Here is a 24,277-nt window from a genome sequence, read left to right as displayed (position 1 = left end):
TCTAATAAAAACTACGGACACCAGCGCTCTGTGGAGCTTCTTGGTTGGCAAACACACTAATATACTGGAAGAGTTATGTGCCCTGACTCTAACAGGGGAGGGCATGGAAGCTCTATGTCCAAGACCTCCCCAGACCTTGCCATATGCATCTCTTCTATTTGACTGTTTCTGAGTTGCATCTATCATAATAAAACTGCAATCACAAAACTAGCATTCTCAGTGAATTCTGTGAGTCATTCTGGAGAATTATCAAACCTGAAAAGGTTGAAGTAGCCCTCAATTTGTAAATGGTTAGGCAGAAGTTCAGCTGGCTTGAGGATACTCAAAATTTGCAGCTGACATCTGAAATGGGGGCATTCTTTAAAGGACTTTGCCCCTAACTTGTGGGATCAGCTCTAACTCTGATGCAGTTGGTGTCAGAGAATTGGCATCAGAACAGTAAACACAAAATGATTTTTTTATAATTGAAGAAATGAGATTATTAGACCTACCAGATTCTGCAACACACCACAGAGTTATGGTTTTAGAGAATAAAAGGGAAACAAATGGATAAGTTAAATTTTTTACATGTATTAAAACTAGATTACAATGCATGTGAATTTAACATATAATAAATGGTTTTTCAAATTATTGGCATAAAAACTAGTCAGTAGTATTTTTTTTTTTTGAGGAAGATTAGCCCTGAGCTAACGTCTGTGCCCATCTTCCTCTACTTTACATGTGGCATGCCTACCACAACATGGCTTGATAAGTGGTGCACAGGTCTGCACCCGGGATCTGAACTAGCAAACTCCAGGCCACAAAAGCGGAACACTCAAACTTAACTACTGCGCCACTGGGCCGGCCCCAGTGGTATTTTTTTTAAGAATTTGGATCCTTGCAGAAAAATAAATTATGAATGGCTCAATTTTTAATGTAAAAATAAAATTATACAATTCTTAGGAGTATATATCTGAACTCATTTACAATCAGTGCTGGAAACCTGTTTTCTTTCTAAATAGGACATAACTATCAAAAGCCACAAAAGTAAAGGTTAGTCAATTTCCTTTATAAAAATTTAAATTTCTGCTTAACAAAAATTGTTCTAAATGTGAGAAAATGATGAAATTAGTTTAAGATAGTTTTCAAGGAGAGCAAGGGAAGCAACTTAACCAAAATGGAAACATTTCACCAATTAATAATAAAAAGGAATGAATAGCTGGAGAGAAAACTTTTCAAAGTATAGAGACAGATAATTGCATAAAAGAAACAAACTACTCATAGAATCCATGCAAATAGGCTCATCCTCAAAGATAATTAAAATAAATCAAATCACTAAAGGAAATATTTTTTCCTTCATAAGCAGCAAAGGTTAAAATGCTTGATAATGCTTAGCAGTTACAAGGTTTTGAAATAAAATTCTTCTCTTCATTTTAGTAGAGCTGTGCTAACCAATATGGTAGCCTTTAGCCATGTGTGACTGTTTAAAACTAATTAAAATTAAGTAAAATTTAAAAATTGAGTTCCTCAAGCCGCAAATGGATAGAGTTCATCTTACCAGACAACACAGATTTAGAGAACATTTTCCTCAGAACAGAGTCCTTTTGGACAAAACTAATCTAGAGAATAATTTACCCCATTAAAATTAAAAGCACACAGACGCACAGAACACAGAGACACAGAGACACTCAGAGATTTTACTCAAGCTAATTCGCTATTGATTATTTCCTGTATAAACACACTCTCAAAATTACACTAAGCTCTATGAAAATGATCTTTAGTGTTATTATCACAATTATTTGTGATAACAAAACATAGAAAACAATTCAAAGAGCATCACTGAAGGAGTAGTTAAAATCGAGTATGATATCCAAAAACAATAGGTTGTTTTTCAATTGTTAAAGAGAATGTGTTTATGATAACTAAAAAATAGTGGTATATTTTGGGAGAGGGCCTTTGTGTTGAGGAGACACCTATTTTTTTATTTTACACTTTTCTGTCCAGTTGGAAATTTTTAGATACATGCTACTTTTATATAAATAAATTGATAGGAAAAATCACATGACTATGGAAATACATAAACAAATAAAACCATATTGTCCAGCTAAAGGGATTACTGAACCGATAGAACAAATTTTACATTAAGCCAAAAATAATGTTACTATGAATTGTAAGACTGAATTATTCAAGTTATCAATCAAAATGTATCCTTTTGCTTGTTAATAGAATGTAGGTGTTATTAGATAGTGGTTTTGAGATCATATCAAATTTATACACATAGCTGTGGATTCAGACATTTTATTCTTCCTTGAAAATTTAAACTTTCCATCTGATGACTTTAAAGTCCTTCTTGAGAACTGCAGAACTGGAGTTTGAGCAGAGCTATCATAACCAGTCTTTGTGAGCTGAGTTCATGGACGTTAGAAGCCACGATGATACCGTTCCAGGGAAGAAGAGGAGCGGGGTACTACAGCAGAAACCTCAGGCAAATGTCCTCAGTAAACTTTAATAATGCAATTTTCTTTCTACAAAGACTGCTAGAAAATGCATTATTTGTAGATGGTAGTTTGACTGGTTTTGGTTATAAGAGATTTACTCGTCCCATTGGAGCAGCAGCTTTGAGTCTTTGAAGTTTAGGGCAAAGGAAGGAGGGTGATACAGCCGGGACGCTTGATCAATATCCCTATTACTTTCTCCTGAAAGAGAAAGAAAATTGACAATTAGATTTGAAAAGAAACCTATTTTAGGAATACGTTTTATGCATTCCCAGATTCAACTAAATTTTTCATTGCACTTCTGTCATCCAAAAACATTTTAAACCCAGAAATAATTTCATGGATATGTTTGAATCATGAAATATGCGATACGATATTGAAGTAAATGTATTACACTGGAGATTTGCATGCCTGGCAAAGGTGATTTTATTTCATTCCATTCTGACTGTCCAAAAGTATATTTTTAGTGAAACTGACATTTAATGTTGTAATTTTATGTCTGATCAATGAAGCTTTTATTTATCTCAAGGCCTTTCATGATGAGAAAATAAAAGTTATAATTTATAGCTCCTCTTCTCTTATCAAGGTATATTTCTCAGGAATGACTTTCCATATCAATTCAATTTAGAAGTTTACTGGATCAAATAAATAAATAAATAAATGCCTTAGCACTTCAAACTTCTTAGGATGGCTGCAGAGAAAAAATGTTAGAATCAACTCCTACCACTTCACCAGCACTGTCCTTGCTGAATTTTGTCCTTTCTTGCTAAATCCATTAAATAAATTTTAGTCTTCAGTTTACTGACTCACTCCAACAGTTAAATATGTAAAATTTATATATATTATATTTATTATAGTTAAATGTTAAAATATGAATATTATATTAATATAATTAGCCATATAATAGAAAGATGACCATTTCTTAATTCTTGAAATTTATTTTTTCTTGGCTTCCTGATATTGCACATTTATCTTTTCCTTCTCAGTCACCTGTTTAGACCCTCTTTGTAATTACTGACTTGTAAATACCTGTGGAACAGGGCTAAGTCCAATACTCTGTTACCTACACTTCCACTCTCCGTTCTTCAAATTGATTTTATCTACTCTCATAGGTTTAAATATCATCATTATGCTAATAATTCACTTCAGTATATATCCACCTCTAAATTCTTTTCTGAAGTCCAAAATCATAGATTCAACTACTTACTTTGCATCTATGATGAAATTTCTAACAACCATTTCTAACTACACATCTTCAGAAATGAAAGCTTATATTTCTCCTTCAAAAAATTTTCTCTCATGTTAGTACTCGTTTCTTTAAATTCTATGTCCATATCCTCATGTGCTCAAGATGGAAAACTTGGGATCATCCTAGAAATCCGTCCTTCAAGCTTTTCACACACAGTTTTACCCATTCCATACCTCTAAGATGTCCATGTTTTAGCATCTTCGTCACCCTCAATCTTACACAACCACATTGTCTTTTACCTACATTTCAAAAATTGCTTCTAGTAACCTCTTTGCTCCTATTCAGATTTTCTTTATAGCTCTCTATAAAAGAAAGACCAATTAGACTTTTTAACCATTATAAGTCAAGTACTTAACCTAAAACTTAACAATAGGCACTCTTTAAATATTTTTGGTCAATGAATGAACCCATCTAATTAAAACATTGCTTAAAATTCCTTTTGATGAAATTTTGTTAGTGACAAAAACATCAGTTGTATCAGTGAGCATGATTCAATTTATACATTTACTTTTATATTTCCTGCACAACTGTGGCTTTCACAATTTAATATGTCCTTCAATTTGATAAGAATACACCTGTACCTTACTTTGAAGAAAGAGAGACTCCTTTTAGGAGTTTGAGTTGGACGCTGAAGTTCTGCCATTCCCTGGCTGCACAAAACAAAGAAAGCAGTTTAACTTCTATGGCCTCATCAGCAAGAAGTAGGTAGAAAGAGGCAAGAGGAAGAAAGTAGGACTGTATAAGCTATGTGGTAGATTGGATTCTTCTGAGTCCTCCTTTATTCCCTGTAGGGGTATTACATAGGCTCACTGGAGCCAGCGTATACTCGCTCACCCCCTGAATATCACCCCCTGAAGTGTGGTCAAACGAACGCCTTTGGTGAAGGTGATGGAATGTGGGTAGAAGTGACAACGTGCCAATTTCAAGACAAAGACTTAGGTGCTGCCGAGACCAGCTAGGCAGCCAGCCAAAGGGGCAGACGGAATTAATAGAATACAATCTATATTATTCAATGGGACAGGGGACCATCAGCTTCAAGGACTGAGGTGAGGTCCCTTGGATCATCACATATTTACTTGCAGGTAAAGAATCACAAGCAATTACAATAGCAGAAACTCATGCCTGCAAGGACATGCAAGCCAGAGTCCAAAGGTTCTATTCTTCATCCCCTGAAGCACACCAGCCCATCCCAGGTCATTCCCTTGGGGAGTATCTTAAGGACAATCAGCAAGGTCTGCAGGCAGCATTCTGTTCCTGCAAGGGCCTGGCATTCCTAAGCCCCTTGCCTTCATGCCGGATAACATATTCCCCTCCAGCCTGAGAGTCCAAAGCACAAGCAATCTGGTATAATGATTATGAGAATCAGCAGTCACATATCCCCCCAGTCACCCATTTGGAATTTATTTTTCCTTAGGCTTAAAGCCTAGCAAGAATGCTGCTATGATCTCCTGCAGCACTTAGGGATCTTTGAATGTTTCTACTCACCCTTTTTCATCCTTTTTGTGCTTCCGCTCTCTGCCATGAGAAGAGCATTCTTGTGGTAGCTGAACTGCCAGATGAATGGAGCAGACCTCAGTTATGTGAGGGCAATAAAACTGTGGACAAAATTTTGCAAATCAATTCACATAACTTAATTTCCCTTGGTCCTGCCCACAATAACCTACGTTTTACCAGATTGTCTCAAATGTAGTGATCATTTATTTTAGTTTAGCTTTATATACGTGTAGCATAGCTGCACCACTGGTAAGCAACTAATAGCATGCATGACACATAGTTGGTATATGAGAAATGAAAATTATACTGGGGGCTGGCCCCATGGCCAAACGGTTAAGTTCACGCGCTCCGGTTCGGCAGCCCAAGTTTTCACTGGTTCGGACCCTGGGCACAGACATTGCACTGCTCATCAGGCCATGCTGAGGTGGCATCCCACATAGCACAACTAGAAGGACCCACAACTAAAAATATACAACAATATACTGGGGGGCTTTGGGGAGAGAAAGCAGAAGAAAAAAGAGTATCAAGGGTTTAAAAAAAAAGAAATCAAAATTATAGAAACAGATCAGTTGTCTAATTTATTTATTTTGGTCTCCTTCTGACTTTTATTCATACAATTCATTATTATGATACTGACAAAATTGAATACCAGTTATTAGACTGTGGTAAATTCAACAACGTAATATCACTCAGTGACCGTATGGTTTCTGGTGAGGATTATTCTCGAAGTCATGTCCTGTCAAGCTATAACATCAATTAATGTGAAATCCTTTTACACACATATGAAAATACAATATAACGAGTCCAAAAAATTTTGGAAACAATTCCACAAGAAATGGAAACTTTTACAACCTCACTCTCCACTGCACTGAAAGTCACAGCATTAAAATTGGTGATTTTGCCATATTCTGCCTTCCTGTGTACTGTCACTTTGTTTTCCACATCCAAAAGGATTCTTGAGAAAAATATTTTGTATCTTTTTCTATTTTTTAATTTATTTTTTACTTCTGGGTATGGTCACTGCGGCTTTATATAGGAAGGATGGGTTTTGGCTACGATGAAGTTGAGAATAGAAGACTTCATAGACAGTTTTGTTATGGGAAGTAAAGAAAAAATGAAAACAGGAAGAAAAGGCATAGAGAACTTTGCTCTGAATGTGAGACAAGTGTAAATTCAAAACCAAGGAACTTGGTAGAAAAGCAGTTGGGGGATTTTGCTGCAGTAAACTTAAGTGAAACAGCATGAGATGAGTGCCAAATAATCTTAGACTAGATAAGAATAAGAATGGCAATGCTTCATAAGTTAATTTTCTAAATTTGTTTATTTGCTGGTGAGGAGCCCATTATTTGCATATCCTCATCAATCACAAAGATTTTGTCATTAATACTTTCTGAAATTTGTATTATTTAGAATTCTATTGTAGCACTGAATATATTTTTGATACTATATATCTCCCCCTTAGAGATTCTGATATTCCAGCACCCCACTTTCTAACCCCAGGCTGAGAATTGCTGATAACAAAAGTTTTCATGAGGACCAATCAGGAAGACATAGCATCATCTGTTAGCAACATCAGAATGTGAAAAGAATGGAAACACATTCTAGGTGATACCAAGATAACAAAACCTACAAACCATATTATATAAGAAATAACGGCTGCAACTAAGAATGCTTAAACGGGATAACAGACAATTCTTATACAAATGATTGACATATACACAAAATTTTTAATTGTTTTAAATTAATTTAAATATGCAAATAAAACAAGGGTCCCTTTTAATTAAAAAAATAAAGAACACAGGATAAACTTAAAATCTCCATTGAACACAACCGATTTGTCTTCCCTTCTCTTCAAGTGATGATCAAACTTATGATTTTGGGTGGTGTCCTTCCAGATAGCTTTTACAATTTGTATCTACACAGACAGACACAGTTTAATATTTTTCTTTTCATGTGTTTGGTTTTGGTTGTGGGTCAAATCATTTTATACTATATTGATTTTTCTAGTACTTCCTAAAAAAATTTAAAAATATGTTTTTGTGGTAGATCCATGTTAATACATACAGATCTAGTTCATTCTTTCAACAGCTATATAGTATTTTCTGATATGATTAAACTACATTGTATTTAACCGCTCAAATTTGATAGATTTCTAAGTTTTTTGTCTTCTATTTTTCACTACATCAAAAATTACACAATTTCTATCTTTGAATGACTCCTTATAGATGAGTAAGATATTCCACAGGGCAGATCCAAGGAATGAAACTTTGAATTACTTTATATGTATTTTCATTGGTCAGAACTCAATTATTGGAACCACCAATTACAAGAGATTCTGAGAAATATCGTCTTTTTATGTACCCAGAAAGAAATGAAATAGGGTTATTAATGACATTTGATACTCCTCCAATGAGCTCATTGAAAACAAATATTTAGTAATGTTGAAAATTGTAACATATTGTTGGCAGGAGCAATTGAGTAGCAGGCTGAAGAATAATTGTAACTGAACTTAAACTTTTTAATTAATTTTTTATATTTAGTAACAGAAGTATAATAATTATTTAAAGAAAAATTCAAATCTATTCTAACCACCAAGTGTTCTTTTTATAATGGTGATATTTGTCTTCAGACTCAGATTTGGCTTTTTCCTCAGATCTATATTGCTTTAACATTTCACTATTCAACAAAAATATCTATTTCTTACCTCTTTTCAAATATAACTATTTATTTATATGTATATACATATTAGGTAGCTTCTTATTTTATTAAAATTTCTATAACCTTAAGTATTTGTTATCCAATTGAGTTTTTGAGAAATATGTTAAAACCTCTCCATATAATGGTGGCTTTAACAATTCTCCTTGCTCTCCTATATATTTTTACATGATATATTTAAAGCTTATTAAAAAGGTACAATTTACTCAATTATTGCGATTACTGATATATATGAAGTTATTTTAGTATATTTTTATTCCAATGTCGTCTCTTCATTTTTATTTAGTTTCTGTTTCTTCTTTGTTTTACTTTGTTTTGATTGAGGATTCTTTTTTTTATACTTTCCTTCAAGTTTTTAAAGGCTTTATACCCTTTAGTTATCCTTAAAACAACAGCAAAAAAAAATCATTTTTATGTCACATCTAATCTATTTCTCAGCTTTGCACAGAAAACCTTTCCTTCTTTACCTTTATAATATCTGTTAATGAAAAATCAAGAGCCCTGATCATCAAATAAAAATCATTTGAAAACATTAATAATTGAAATATTTGTTCCTCCTTCTATGAAGGCAAAAAGATATTCTTATTTCTTTTCCATATGTCCTCTACTCTTTGAGGGTAAGAAAATATTTGCATTGCATACTACTTTAATATTACCTTTTCTTGTCATTTTCTGGTATCTATAAACTTCATATTCAATCTAATTTGTGTGGATTGAAATTAGTCAAAATTTCTTCTAAATTTTAGCAATAGATTTACTGTGAGACTCAATCATTATTGTTGAAAGGAGTTGTTTTATCTTTTTCTTGTAAAGTAAAGAGACTAGAAATCATTTCAGTGAATAGTAGAAATATACCATTTTAAATATGACATCATTTTAAAGGATACTTTTAAATAGAACTTAACATGCTTTAAAGCAGACATGAAAGATGTCATCATAACAATTAACCTTCTTTTTCTCCCTTGTTAACTATTGGAAAAGGTCATAATTAATTATAAACATAAACATTTGATTTTTTTAATTAAGGCAATGTTCAATTTATGAATAATCATTCGTAAATTTGTAAACATTTCATATAAATATTTAGAACCAAAAAAAATTTTAGAGTAATTTCAAGAAAATATTTATATTTACCTTTAGAATCGTGAATCAAAATCTAACTTAGAGGTAACTACACTTTTCTTCTTCAAATTTTTGTACTTATGTATTTAAGTACTGTTATGGACTGAATTATACCCCCCTCAAATTCGTATGTTGAAACCCTAACCCCTAGGACCTTAGAATGTGACTATATTTAGACATAAGGCCTTTAAAGAGATAATTAAGTCAAAATGAAGCCTTTAGGGTGGGTCTTAATCCAATCTGACTGTAGAGAGACACCAGGGATGTGATGCATATCGAGAAAAGACCGTGTGAGGACACAGTGAGAGGCCGGCCACCTGCAAGCCAAGGAGAGAGGCCTGGGGAGAAACCAACCCTGCAGACACTTTGATCATGGACTTCCAGCCTCCAGAACTGTGAGAAAATCAATTTCTGTTGTTTAAGCCCCCAGTCTGTGCTATTTTGTTATGTCAGCTCCAGCAAACTAATACAAGTAGTATTCAGCAAATACAACATCAGAAATCTACAGAAAAATTGGTTTTCTATTTGTTGCTTAAATTGCTGACTTCAGAGTACAGCATAACAGAAGCTATTTGCAACATTATTACGATTATTAATCACATGAAATAAAAATAACAAAAAGTTTTACCCATGAATGAGGATGCTATAGAGCAGTTACACAAAGAATATATTTGTCATACATAACTCAAAGAAGATTGTGTTACTTTATGTGCCTGTTCAGATAACCTGTCAAACTTGCCTTAAATAAAATTAAACCATGTCCTCTTTCACAGTGATGTTAACCACCTGCTTCTCATTGCTGTAGTCATTGTGAGAAATAAAAATGAACATATTATTAATAAAGTTAGCTGACAGGGTCCTGAGAAAACTTACTGTGAGGTTTTAGTCTTCAGCTCTCATTGATATTTCTGATTATGTTAATTGTATTCTATCACAACATCAATTCACGTATTTATTTACTTTTGACTGAACATTTTCACAGACAGCAGGATAAGCATTGAGGAAATAAGCAGGAATAAGACAGTCACTTATGTCAAGGGAGCTTATCGTCACCTTGGATGTGAAGGACGTGTGAAGGAACAGTAGCAAACTAGTTTTATAGTTACTAAGTTTATTCAGGAAAAAGGTACTAAGGAGCGAGGGGTCAATTCTGGAAGAATCAGGTAGTAGGCTATGATAGTTTGACTTGAAAATTAGCTAGAGCATCTAAAAATTCACTTCTTCTGCATTTGGAACAAGACAACTTGAATCAAGAATGAATACTTAAATATAGCCCCAGAAATGGAACTAGCTATTAGTCGAATACTGACAATAGTTTGAACAGTGCAATTCAGATCTGGAAACCCTTTCTACAGACAAATCTGTTTCAGCAGATGTTTTGGGGAGGATGGGATTTTTTTCTTGATCAATGGTGAAAAACGTGTAGAGTTACCATAGAAAGAATCCCCAGCAAATATAATAGAAAGCAAAAAATAATATCACGTAACTTGTAAAATTTTGCTGGTTTTCCAAAATTGTATGAGTTTATAAACTCATAACAATTTTGATTTTGTTTATGGATATAGAACAGAAAGCAAGGACTAGAGTAAGACCAATGTAATTTTTAAAAATACATTAGGCTCCCCTCCCCTAGGGATAAATACAGAATATTTCAACAAATATTTCTTTAAATATTCAGATTTAAAGTGCTGTGGATTCAAATATCTATGTGGTAATTAAATGAAAGAATACAGTCAATTAATAGAAATTTTATTACGTATTATTTGTCCTGAACGTGATAATTTCCTCTACTAGGAGAAATATAATAGTTAATACAAATAGCACCTGTCTATTTCACTTTTGATAATTTATTTTTTAACTTTTATTTCTCACATAATCTTAGACCAGCAAAATTTTCATAGGGCTGGCCACAAGTTTTTAGGTCCATTAACATAATAAGGAATAAAGTGCTATTAAAGCTTTCAGATTTCTTTTTTTTTTTTTAAAAGATTTTATTTTTTTTCCTTTTTCTTCCCAAAGCCCCCCAGTACATAGTTGTATATTCTTCGTTGTGGGTCCTTCTAGTTGCGGCATGTGGGACGCTGCCTCAGCGTGGTTTGATGAGCAGCGCCATGTCCGTGCCCAGGATTCGAACCAACGAAACACTGGACTGCCTGCAGCGGAGCGCGCGAACTTAACCACTCGGCCACGGGGCCAGCCCCTCAGATTTCTTTTAATACCCTCTTCTCAAGAGTGGAAACAGTAAAATTTAATCCCCAGTTTCAATTCCTCGTACAACAGAAAATGGACAGTGATTACAATGAGTAGCAAAACCAAAAGATTTGTGTAAGACTGATAGCTCTTCAGTTCATGGGCTACATCTATGAGAGTTCTACTTTGAAGAAAGTGAATTTTATCTATACAGTTTCCTTTCACGACTCACACTCAAAAGAACATACATAGCAACACACACACATACGCCCTTATTGCATTCAAACTCCCACACTACACATAAACACACAGGGACACTTGCCAGTGACCACATACAATAGAATCTACAACTCAGACAACTTCATAACAGCCATCAGTGAGGTTTAAAATTCTTATAGGGACATACGGAAGCTTACACTTCAACAAGAAGGTGAAAATTCCAAGGCTCATTGACCTAAAAGGGAACATTAGACTTAAGAGTAATCAACTATGTTGGAGCTAAAAAAAAATAGCTCTACTATCTATGTAAGCACCCATCAATGATATATTCTAGTTTGGGCTCTTTCTGATCTTTTGTGACTTGCTTTTTTTTTCAAAATTATTTCTATTCTGAGAGTCATCATTTTTATGTGTGTGTGTGTAGCTTTGGTTCATTTTTATGGATTGTTGTAGGATAGTCTGTTATACTCTGTTGGGATATGCATATACACATCTTCTGGAGGTCTTATGTGCAAAATTTTCTCTACGGTACGTACCTGAGCATAGAATTTCTTGTTAAAATATTTCTGCATTTTTAACCTAACCAAACAATACCAAAATCTTAGCCAATGTGATTCTACCAATTTATATACTATCAGAGTATGAAAGTTATCATTGCTACTTATCTTCACCAACATTAGTAGAGGCTTTTTAAATTTTTTGCCTTTCTGTTCTCTTGTGTGATGGTCTTAATTTTGCTTTAAATTTCCTTTCCAGTTGTTATCAGTGAGGTCAACATCATTTCAAACATCTATTTTCCATTTGGATTGCAAAATATTTATTCAAATCTTTTGCCTATTTTTTCATTGGATTTCCTATCTTTTTTCTTACAGATATTCTTTGTTTTACTAAAATTTTGTTTATTACATATGTGACCTATATCTTCTCCAACTTTGTATTTTTGCCCCATTTTGAAATTTTCTTGTGAACAATGGTCCTAATTTTATAGAGGTCAAAATTATCAATCTCTTCCGTTATGGAAAGTATTTTATGTCTGGTTTAAAAAATTATTTCCTATTTTGATTTCTGATTTTGATGGACCTATATTGATGCATCATAATCACCCAAAGTCCATAGTTTACTTAGGGCTTATTATTGGTGTTGTACATTCTATGAGTTTGGACAAATGTATAATGACATGTATTCACATTATAGTATCGTACAGAGTATTTCCACTGCCCAAAAGTCTCTTGTGCATGGCTAATTGGTTCCTGCCTCCCTGATAACCCCTGGCCACCACTGACCTTTTCAGTGACTCCATATTTAACGGCCTGTACAGAATGTCATTTGGTTGAAATTGTAGAGTATATAGCCTTCTTGGATTTTCTTCCACTTCTTACTATGCATTTAAGTTTCTTCCACATCTTTTCAGGGCTTCATAGCTCATTTCTTTTCAGTGTTGAAATAATAACCCATTGTCTTCAGGTACCATAGTTTATTTAGAGATTCACCCACCAAAGGACATTTTGGTTGCTTCCATGTTTTGGCAATTATGAATAAAGCTACTATAAACATTTGTGTGCAGATTTTTGTGTGGACATGAGCTTTCACCTCCATGGGTAAATCCAAGGAGAGTAATTGCTGGATCATATGGGAAGAGCATGTTTGGTTTTGTAAGAAACTGTCAAGCTGTCTTCCAAAGTAATTATACCATTTTGCATTTCAATCAGTAATGAATGAGAGTCCCTGTTGTTTCACATCCCTGTCAGCATTTGATGTCAGAATCCTAGATTTTGGCCATTCTAATAGTGTAGTGGTATCTCATTTTTTAAAAAATTTTCATGTCTCTGATGACTTATGATATGGAGCATCTTTTCACATGTTTCTTTGTCATCTGCATACCATCTTTGATGAGGTGTCTGTTGAGGTCTTTGACTCATTTTTTATGAGTTGTTCATTTTCTTATTGTTGAGTTTTAAGACTTCTTTCTATATTTTGTATAACAGTCTTTTATCAGATTTTCTTCTAGTCTGTGGCTTTTTATTGTCTTGACAGTGTCTTTCACAGAGCAGAAGTTTTTAATGTTAATGAAGTCCCATTCATCAATTATTTCTTTCATGGATCATGCCTTTGATGTTCTATCTAAAATGTCACCACCATATCCAAGGCCATCCAGGTTTTCTCCTATGTTATGTTCTGGGAGTTTTACAGTTTTGTATTTTACATTTAGGCCTGTGATCCATTTTGAGTTAATTTTTGTGAAGGGATCTAAAGTCTGTGCCTAGATTCATTTCTTTGAATGTGGATGTCCAGTTGTTTCAGTACCATTTGTTAAAAAGATTACCTTTTCTCCATTGAGTTGCCTTTGCCCCTTTGTGAAAGTTGACTATATTTATATGTATCTATTTCTGGGTTCTCTATTCTCTTCCATTGATCTATTTGTCTGTTCATTCACTAATACCATACTGTTTTGATTACTGTAGTTTTATAGTAAGTTTTGCAGCTGGGTAGTGGTAATCCTCCAACTTTGTTCTTCTCCTTCAGTATTATGTTGGCTACTCTCCCAGGTTCACGAATTTGGATCCCGGGTGTGGACCTACACCACTCATCAGTCATACTGAGGCGGCAGCCCATACATAAAGTGGAGCACGATTGGCACAGATGTTAGCTGAGGGCTAATCTTCCTCAGGAAAAAAATAAATGCAATAAATTAGACAAACACTTGACAACATAAATTTAGAAAAGAAGGGATAAATAGCAAATTTCATTAGGGATTAAAAAGAGCATGCAAGTAAATAAGCTGAGAGAGATATATTTACATTACATTATACATATATATTAAACTAAAATCAGTGTGGTAGACAGCTCTAAGATAGCTTCTAATTACACCCTTCTAATTACATATATATCTGTGTGTGTGTATATATATATACATATATATAATTAAAATCAGTGTGGTAGACAAGTCTAAGATAGTTTCTAATTATCCGCTTAGTAGTCATGCTCTTGTATAATTCCCTCCCCATGAGTGTGGACTAGACCTACTAATTAAGATCTAAAAAATACAATACAGCAAAAGTGATGAGATGTCATTTCTGAGATTAGGTTTCACAAAAACTTTCATCTTGCTCTCTTTCTCTTAACCTTTTGCTTACTGGCTCTTTTGGAAAGTCATCTGCCATGTTGTGAGATGTTCTACGCAGAGAGGCTAATTTCTCAAGGAATTAAAAGAGATAATCAATGGTCAATGAAAAACTGAAGACCTCAGGCCAACAGACACTGAGAAATTGCATCTTGCCGACAACCACGAGTGAACTTGTTAATGGATCATTCACCAGTTGAGCCTCAGATGAAATCCTGTGCAAGAGGGACCCCACTAAACTCTACCCAGTTTCCTGACTCTCAGAAACTGTAAGATAATACTGTTTGTTTTAAGTACTAGATTTTGGAGTAATTCATTACATAACAATATATTAAAAAAATACAAACATGAAAGTACAAGAAAAAAAATTTCAGGAAATCTCAAATGTGCTAAATATAATAGCACATAGATGCAATAGTGCTAAATAAAGCAGTGAATGATAAGAGTAATTGTGTAGAAAGGATACTACAGCATAATCACAGTAATGTTTTACCTTAGAGAATTGAACAACATTATTTACCATAAAAAACAATTCAAAAAGAAAAAAATGACCACTACAACATATTCAGAATTGTCTAATGAAATTCAACAACTTCTGTAGATAAACACTGGAAACTGTTAATAAAAATTAAATTAACAAAGGCATTTACGAAAATCTTACAGCAAGCATTATATAGATTGGTGAAAGTATTTGAGTATTTCAAAGAATTTATTTTAAAATTAGAAGCAACCGGTATGTCAGTTAGCTGATCAACAGTTTACTTGAAACTTTAGCCAGCAAAGTATAAGAAATGAAAAGTAATAAAATTAGTTAAGGATTGAAAGGAAGAAATAAAAGTGTGATTATTTTCTAATTGCCAAAGAAAATATTGTTTTATTCAACTACATTGAACTTAAAAATATTTGTTTATAAAAATTACCATAGAGTGAGTAAAAATGCTTGAAGTCACAAACTGAATAAATATGCAACACAGAATTAGCAAAATGTTAGTATGGATAATATATAGATTCAGTTCAATAATAAAAAGAAAAACCTGAGGGAAAACTGGCAAAAATAGACAAGCAGGCACTTTGCAAAGGAAGATATACAAATGGCACATCAACATGTACATTACCACATACCTCGTGGTTAATCAAAGAAAGGTAAATTAAAATCACAATAGTAAGTGATTTCACACCATTCACATTTACAAAATTAGACAGTATGTTGGGTTGTAGATGATGTGAAGTATTGAGAACTCCAAACTGCGACAGTATGAAACCAGCACAACACTTTTAGAAAATAAATTCGTATTACTACTAACGGTGACAAACAAAACAGCCATTGTATTCCATAGCACTAGGACACAAATACAGGAATGTTCCTCAGCGGATTCTTCTTTATACCAAAGCACAGGAATCAACCTATATGTTTCCTAACACTGGTATAGATAAAATTATTATATGCACACAATGGAATACTCCATTCTAATCAAAAGGAATACTGTAAGATACATCCACCTGGATGAATATCCTAATCACGTAATTGACTGAAAGACTGAAATCACAGATGACTTCCTTCAGCAAAGTCCATTTATATAAATTTGAAAAATAGGAAAAACTAAGGAATGTATAGTCATGGACACAAGTAGGTAAGAATTATTAGTAACAACAACAGAATAACACAAATTTCAGGGTTTAAGAGAAAGATTTGTGTTGAAGTGCACTCTTGGAGCTCCTAAAATACTGGTAATATTTTATCTCTTAGTCTAATAATGTGTGGAAGGGTATATTTTATTATTGTTCAATAAACTATATGCATATATATTAGTATGTGCATTTCACAACAAAAAATTTTATAAACTTTTAAATGAGTTTTTAAATTTATGAAGTCTTGAAAACATTTACCTCATTTTTATTCAAAAATTATTTGTTGTCAGGCTCCAAAAAAGCATTTTCTAGTAAAAAGCATCCACTTCTTAATCATTGCTTTGAAATGAGTAATATCTCCACTCTCTCTGAAAACAAAAAGAAACCCGAAACTGAGATTTTATTGAAGGCATTCTTCACCATATGAGATATGTCACATAGTATCTTTGAAACTATTTTTGAGTTTTTTTTGTGAACTCATTACTTCAAAGAAGATCATTCTCTACTCTTTACAGGATCCGGAGGGATCTAAATTTATGCTTTGTTGAAAAGGAAAAATACTGGTATTCACATCATGTTGATATCACAAATGCAAGAAATACAGAACCAGAGAGAGAGGAAAGATGCAATTTTGGAGGGTTTCAGTTTATCCCTCTGAAAGCCATGTCAAAATGCTCGCTGCCACCAACTAAACTGTGTGTGTTTGTGTGCGTAAAGCTGAGGTCCAGGAACTGCTCCACTGCAATTAAAATGCTAACCCAGGAATTATGGCAACAATGCTTGCAATTACTTAGGAAAATTTCAAAATCAATTTATTTGACTAAAATAGTTTTGCCCAAATTATTAGTAAAAGAGTCCACATAAAAACAAGTAGTCAAAGAATTTTACATGAGTCCATTTATCACTTTATTCCAAAATATTAATGGCATAGCAAAGTATAAAATTATTTTTCATCTTTTCAGCTGAAAAACATTTGGAGCCTAGTTTTAAAAATACAGACAGGCTTTCAAATATCTACATTGACTATTTTCTTTAAAATAGTTCTTCATATCGCTGGCATTTATTCAGATTTCTGTTTAAGTTCTAAGTGAAATCATAGGTAAATTATGAAAGAAGTGGCTCTGCCAATATGCTTTTGAATGAAACATAGTAGAGGAAGAGGTAATCATCAATTGCTTTTTCAAATATATGTGAGAGGTATTTAATTCCATTATAATGCTTTATAAATATTAAAATAAAAATGAATCCAGAAAAAAAGACAAAAGTATATCTACATCAAGATTTAGATGAAAAGTGTTTGTGTGTCTTCTGAGAACCTAACAAATTACTATTTGTAAGTGTCTTACTCAGATCTTTGCACACCACGGCTCATTATAAACGTTTTGATCTGACTGAGTATGTTCAACTGGCTGGAGAATGGTGTTAAAAGAGAGTCATCTTTTTAACTCCATAAACACATCATTTTCTTATTCACTAGTCTTTATTTTTTTAAATTTGTTTATTGGTCATTATACTTCTTTTGCTGTTCTTCACTCTTTTTCATTCATATGGGGAAAAAAACAACAAAACAGCCAATTGATACATATATAATCAAGTAGGTGGGTGCTAAAAGATTACAAAATGAGTTAAGTAAATATATATATGAAATATACACAAGAGAAATGCTTTATTATATTAACAAACTTCTAAAGGAGTCTATAACATTTTCTTTAAATATATGTAAAAAATGTAAAGTTGATGTTTAGGGTTTAATATTGGGTGCGTTCCCAAATTCTACGCTATTTCTTTACATGAAAACGTGGGAAAATGACTGCTATACTTACCACCATGAACCTAATATTACAGGGTGATCTAATACTATAGTTTGATAGGAAATGTCTATAACAATGAGGCAAATATATCAGAATCAAGAACATTTTTAAATGCTTTACCATGTGAAATAGTCAAGTCTAACATTATAAAATATAAACTAGGTTCCGGAGCTGGCCCGGTGGCATTGTGGTTACGTTTGTGGGCTCTGCTTCTGCAGCCTGGGGTTCATGGGTTTGGATCCTGGGCACAGACCTACACAATGCTAATCAAGCCATGCTATGGTGGCATCCCACATACAAAATAGAGGAAGATTGGCACCGATGTTAGCTCAGTGACAATCTTCCTCACCAAAAAAAAAAAAACCTAAAACACTAGGTTATGGATTGGGCATTTTTCTAAACACCTCACGAGGATCAATCTTGAGGCAACAGCATACCCTTGCTCCTCTCACCAATCTATTAGTTCTCAGTTTGCATTCAGAGACAAGATAGTTCAAAATAACTGGTATTGAAGTAATGAGGAGCAGAACTGTTGTAGTATATTGCTATTTTATTTTTCTTTAAGACATTACAAAGAAGGCACTAATTAATAAATGAGAAAGTTAAAGCACAGAGAAGCTATGTAAGTTGTCAAAGTTCACACAGGTATGAAATAAAAGACAGAATTCTAAATCACATAGTCTGCCTCCAAATCCCATACTATTCTATAGGCCTCAAATAAGTCTTTTGAAATAATTTGAAGAGTGGGGAAATCTTATTTTGAAGTTTCAGAAGAAGAAAGGAGAATATAACTCTGAAATTATCTATTATATCAGCCACAAAATCTTCAGAAAACTGGAAACTTCTAAAGGCAAGGAGATACAGCATTTATCAAACAATAAAACAAAGGAAAAGAAAATAATAGAGTGAGAAAAGATGGCATAATGAGATAAGATTGTAGATAGATCACATAGGAAAAGATTATGATGACTAAAGATGCGATAGAACATGACTTATGTCGAACACACTTAGAAAGACGCATGGCACAAAGTAAGCACGCCTGTAAACGTCAGCTATTGTAGTTATTATAAATCTCGTGACCCTAAAGAAAGCAAGTTTGATCCAGACTTTGTTGTTGTTATTTGTCAATTAATTTATTTGTTTTCAGATTGGCAGAGAGTAAATTGACAATTCTTGTCTTCTGATGGCCAACACTCATTTTCATATCTGAATCTTGAGAGTGGTTTTATGTTCATGACTCCACTTTCAGTACCAGTTTCTAAGAGTCATTTCATAATTAATATATAGTGAACTTTCTTTTCTAGACTGCCTTTTCCAATGGTTCTTGAATTAACAGAATTATGACCAATTTGGTTTAAAGATGTATTGCAGATATGATCTTTGTTTTTGTCTCCTCACTTTTGCTTCTTTACTTGTAAATATCCCTCCCATTCATTCACTCATTTTTTTCATTTATTTATACATATATATTGAGCACCTGTCAAAGGCCAGGCATGTTGTAAGTGCCATTTTGTGTACTATCTGTTAGATCATGTTCTGGTGTTGCATATGATGGAGGAGAATATATCTGAATTGAAGAGATTTTTAGATGCAAATGAAAAATTTCGCAATATTCTAAGGGGGAAAATTTGAGAAAGATAATGAAATTCAAACCCCTCCCATCAAATATTATCAATTATAAGAAATAAAACTAAAAGAAAGGGAGAAAAAAATCACATTTTAATGAAAACTGAATAAATATCAATATGGCCTAACAAGAAACGCAAATTACAATAGCAAGGGAACACTATTTTCAATTGTCACATTTGAAAATTGTGTTCTTAAACATTATCTACTTATTTGATGTGATGTTTTCCACATATTACATTATTATCTATTACAGATAGTTAACCCTTCCTACACAGAAAATAACTGTAGTCTATACAAAGAAGAGAAATGTATTCATATGTTCAAAGAAATAAGAATTAAGCCATAAAGAGCACAGTTTCTAAGTGGTGGATTTGGATGCTTTTCATTATCTTATTTGCATCCTTTTGGTAATTTCCAGATTTTAAAAATAAAACATGTGTTGCTTATTTTTGTTTGTTTGGGGTTTGTTTTGTTTGTGAGGAAGATTGGCCCTGAGCTAACATCCATGCCAATCTTCCAGTTTTATGTGTGCTTCCTGTTTATGTGGCTGTTACAGCATGGCTTGAAGAGCAGCGCTAGGTCCACACCCGGGATCCGAATCTGCGAGCCCCAGGCCGCTGAAGCAAAGTGTGTGAACTTAACCGCTATGCCACCAGCTGGCCCCAAACATGTTTCTTGTGAATCAAAGTAACTTATATTCTTATAAAGAATAAGAAGAAAATAACACCTTGAATGATTGAAGCATAATTTTCCAAGAAGCGGATGGCAAATCTAATTTATCTTTAGAACTTCATGACTAGCATCTTTCAGTCTGTTATACCAAAGTGAATTTTATCTTTAATCTTTGATTCTCTAGACACATGGAAGAAAAAAGGAGTTTTACTTTTTAAAGACATTACTTAATAGGTATATTAATTCAATTGTATTATGGCTCTAATTCTAAAGCTTCTACTTTGGATGTTTGTTATTTGTGCCCTATTTGTCTCATCATGTTGAAAAACAACCTGACAATATCCTTTTTAAGAATACTATATCATGCTGAAAGTATTACACAAAACTGAAATATTGCAAATGAGCTCCAACAAATATTCCAGTAAATTCAGCACTTAGTAAACAAAAACTTTCAATTGTGAGTGAATCAAACTCAAATCAAATCATCTTCAAGCAAAAACAGAATGGGCTTGTGTAGTTAAGGCGTACAGGTTTAGGCTGGCTTTGGATACAGCAGGGTCCAGCTTAGTGGATGGCACCCATTATTATTGCTCTCATGCTCTGCCATGTTTTAGCTCTATTTTGTAATATGTAGGCTTGGTTCTCTAGCAGGCTATCTGCATATATTCCCCCACCACACACATACACACAATACCCCCCCTCAACATACACACCAGGGTTACATAGTTTTTATATCTCCTGATCAAAGAAAAATGGAGTCCCTCTTGCCGTCCATTTTATTCCCCCAAATAGAAATCTGACCCTGTGTGGGAATATGCCCAACGAAGCAACCACTGTACCCAGAGGGCTGGCTTGGTTCAAGTAACCCTGTAGAAAGAGTTGTAACCACTTAACTGCCAGTCCCACCAGAGTTATAGCAAGGAAGAAAATGCCAAAAGAAAATTATGTGAGGCAGAAAAATCATCCCTCGGAAACTTAGCCTTTTATTTATCCTTGGAGGCCAAGACTCTAAAAGCTCTAAAAACAAGCACGTTCTTTCATTTTACGGCTGTCATTGTCAAGAAACTTAGACTATACCTGTCTCAGACAGTAGAGAGACCATTAGACACTGTTTGTTTCAGCTCTTCTTCCTCTTCCCTTCAGATAAGTGTGCCAACATGCCCTAGGTGAACTTTGAGGTCTTGCTTAAGTTTACTACTTAATATTCATCCCGGATATTCTAGACATTCTCCACCTCATTCACTAATACATATATTTCTCCCTTTTTCTCTTCATCTAAGGATGTATATTACTAAAGACAGAGACTAATCATATCTTCTTTGATCTATTTTAGTTCGATGAGAAAAGATCATATTAGTAAATTATGAACAATTTATCACTAGTAGGCCTTGTCTGCTGCCTATTAAGAAGCATGAAGTTCCCACAGGGTCAGCAGTAAACCGCATTTGTGAGGTTATGTGCTAAACCACCAGGAGGCACAGAGTTATAAATAGGCTAGTATATTTCACTCAGCATATTTCACTGAGTGAATTATAAGTTTTGTCGCAGATAGTTCTACTTCTTTGAATGAAGAATGTAAACTTACCTAAGCTTCTACTTGTTTAGTGGTTTCTTCTATTTATTGTCTAAAACTCTCAAGAGATCGTTAGTGTATACATGGTGATGCATCTTGGTAATAGTTTACCTTCTGATCATTTTGTGTCTCACATCCTTCGAGCCTGAAAGAGTAAAAACAATGACATCATTGTCCATTTTTACCACTCATACAGAAAATAATGATTTAGAGCAAATTTATCAGTGGCAGATTCACTGATGATATTCTTTCTTCCTCTTATACACAGCCTAACATGGCATCCTTCCAAGAAACCCTGTCCATCTTGAGGCCCCAGAAACCTATCCATTGGAACAAAAATCTCCCCTGATAATTCTTTCAGAGTTGGGGAATTTATGTTATTGGTATTTAGGAAATAACAGACTTAAGAAGAACAGAATCCTTGGTGATCTTATGTGACTCCTAGAGCTTTTATTTTCACTGTATTTTATAAGTTGAATAGATTATTGGATGAATATAATTTTACATAGCTCATCAAAAGTTATGCAGGAAAATATATACACCAAGATTTCCAGGACTGAAATAAATAAGTGTAAGCAAGGAAATTGGAGCAAGCCCATCTTCTAGTCTTCTAACTATGAGGAATTTTTCCATTCTTACTGGGACAGTCAGTCCTTTATTTAAAACACATGCAGAAGTCTTTCTAATTATATCACGGTAAGACAAAAAGTATTTTCTGATAAAGGTCATTAGATGAAACATATTTTCCCAAGATGGAGCTCTAAAATTTTCTAGTTCATGTTAGTACTGCTGCTTTACACATTGTTTCCATTAAGCTTCATTGATTTAAGATTCATGGATTAAACACCTGTGGTGCATTAAACAATTATGGATATACAACGCTGATATGGATATATTTAATTGCTTTGGGCAAGCCTTCGTCAAAAACAAATGTACATTTTAAAATACAACACCGATAAAATTAATGAACATGTTCTAGAATGAGAATTAAGTAGCAAATAATTGATACTGAAAATTCAGCAGAAACAGGAAAAGTAAAGCCCTTTAGTCCTGCTGGAATCTTTGTCACTGCCTGTCAAAAACAAAAGTGTAAAAGCTTTGATGAGTCCAGTTAGCGCAATGCCTGGATCAAAGTGTCAGGCTGATAGGATCAAAGGGAACAAAATGAAGTGGTAATGTTGTGCACCAGATTTGAAACCACGGCAGTGATGAGAGGTTCCTGCAGGATGGAACAGGGAAGCTTTGATTAGTGCACCTTGTTTGTACTGTGAAGGCATCAAAGTGGCAAACGCGCCTGGATCAAATGGGGCAGAATGCAATGGGTAATGGAGCACTCAGAGCTCACTAGAATTTGAGCAGAGATGTTGATGATGTGGTGGAGGCCAACACACACATCTCCATCTGGCAGCTGGAAAGAAGAAAAGAAAAGAAAGAAGGAAAAAGACAGGAATAATTTTAATCACTTGAAAGCTAGCTGATTATGGTACAACCAAAGGATCAAATAGCATTTTCAATTATTGCATGGGATGTGAAAACTACATCAGTTTTTAAAAACTGGGCAATATTAACAATCGTTTGCTATTAAATGTTTCATGCATTCCTTATTCATTCTCAATAGTTCTATCATGTTAATTCACAGAGTAGATTACCTTTGAACTTACATACATGTAAATTTCTATTTGCTAGGTATATTTGTGTGTGTATTATCTCTTTGGAGTACATCACATAAGATGCATTTTACAGCTAAATTTCACTTACTGTGTTTGCAGGGATTTTGCATTCCATAGGAATCAATTCCATTTGAAAGTTAAGTTTTAAGGCATCTGTCTAACTCACTTGATTCAATTCTCTTTTCTCCCTCATTCAGGAGTTACTGGGCTTATAAAGAACAAATAAGCATGTTATTGGAATACTGAAATATTGAAATAAAATATTCTGTAATATAATATAGTGATAATGTTTCAGATAAAAATAGAAAGGCGTTTAACTATATTAACATTACTATAAAATTAAATATCACATTTATCATTATCATGGCTAATATTAATGGCTACAGAATATAACTCCTATGTCCGAGGATTTGTGTGGGTGCTGTCTATTTAGTCTCACTCATCCTTACAATAGCCCCATAAGTGGGTATTTTCATGATGATATAAGATTTTCTGGTAATTCGGGAAAGAAATAAATGTATTTTGCCAATAGAAGGGAAATTAATAATTGTGACCAAGAGGTTAGAGTTGTATTGTTTGCTTCCAAATTATTCCTTTGCTCTCCATCTTTGCTATGCCCACCTCTCTGTCAGAGGAGTAGACTCAGCTGTTCCATTATGTTTGGACATGGTCCTGTGACTTGCTTTGACCAATGGAATATTAGCCGACA

The 24,277-nt window shown here is 33.8% G+C and overlaps 1 long non-coding RNA gene across 1 annotated transcript in view; it reads right to left on the bottom strand.

Moving 5' to 3' along the window:
* Positions 1 to 2,261: 2,261 nt before the first annotated feature.
* Positions 2,262 to 24,277, bottom strand: part of LOC106782865 (uncharacterized) — a 189,409-nt gene continuing 167,393 nt past the window's right edge. Inside the window, exons 13-20 of the long non-coding RNA XR_011435471.1 lie at positions 23,657 to 23,776; positions 23,154 to 23,306; positions 21,911 to 22,043; positions 16,472 to 16,581; positions 12,747 to 14,122; positions 5,209 to 5,318; positions 4,305 to 4,373; positions 2,262 to 2,675 (exon numbers count right to left, since the gene is read on the bottom strand). This is a non-coding gene — a long non-coding RNA (uncharacterized lncRNA). The remainder of the gene's footprint in view (positions 2,676 to 4,304; positions 4,374 to 5,208; positions 5,319 to 12,746; positions 14,123 to 16,471; positions 16,582 to 21,910; positions 22,044 to 23,153; positions 23,307 to 23,656; positions 23,777 to 24,277) is intronic.

Source organism: Equus caballus, chromosome 2 (assembly GCF_041296265.1).
Source record: "Equus caballus isolate H_3958 breed thoroughbred chromosome 2, TB-T2T, whole genome shotgun sequence".
Classification (NCBI taxonomy): Eukaryota; Metazoa; Chordata; class Mammalia; order Perissodactyla; family Equidae; genus Equus; species Equus caballus.
The sequence above is the reverse complement of the archived record's forward strand: the minus strand, read 5'-3'. Positions and strand labels throughout refer to the sequence as shown.